Source organism: Bison bison, unplaced genomic scaffold (genome assembly GCF_000754665.1).
Source record: "Bison bison bison isolate TAMUID 2011002044 unplaced genomic scaffold, Bison_UMD1.0 scf7180017864214, whole genome shotgun sequence".
In the NCBI taxonomy this organism is placed as follows: domain Eukaryota; kingdom Metazoa; phylum Chordata; class Mammalia; order Artiodactyla; family Bovidae; genus Bison; species Bison bison.
This window is the reverse complement of record NW_011494786.1, coordinates 559598-560261: the sequence shown is the minus strand read 5'-3', so window position 1 is coordinate 560261 and position 664 is coordinate 559598.

Below are 664 nucleotides of genomic sequence, written 5' to 3'. Positions count from 1 at the left end.
TAATAGCAATAAATGAGATCAAAAACATCTGGAAGCAAAAAATAGTAGAATAACAGAGGCAGAAGATAGGATTAGTGAATTAGAAGATAGAATGGTAGAAATAAATGAATCAGAGAGGAAAAAAAGAAAAACAAATTAAAAGAAATGAGGACAATCTCAGAGACCTCCAGGGCAGTGTTAAATGCCCCAATATTCGAATCATAGGAGTCCCAGAAGAAGAAGACAAAAAGAAAGACCATGAGAAAATACTTGAGGAGATAATAGTTGAAAACTTCCCTAAAATGGGGAAGGAAATAATCATCCAAGTCCAGGAAACCCATAGAGTTCCAAACAGGATAAACCCAAGGCGAAACACCCCAAGACACATATTAATCAAATTAACAAAGATCAAACACAAAGAACAAATATTAAAAGCAGCAAGGGAAAAACAACAAATAACACACAAGGGGATTCCCATAAGGATAACAGCTGATCTTTCAATAGAAACTCTTCAAGCCAGGAGGGAATGGCAAGACATACTTAGTGATGAAAGAAAATAACCTACAGCCCAGTTTACTGTACCCAGCAAGGATCTCATTCAAATATGAAGGAGAAATCAAAAGCTTCACAGACAAGCAAAAAGCTGAGAGAATTCAGCACCACCAAACCAGATCTCCAACAAATG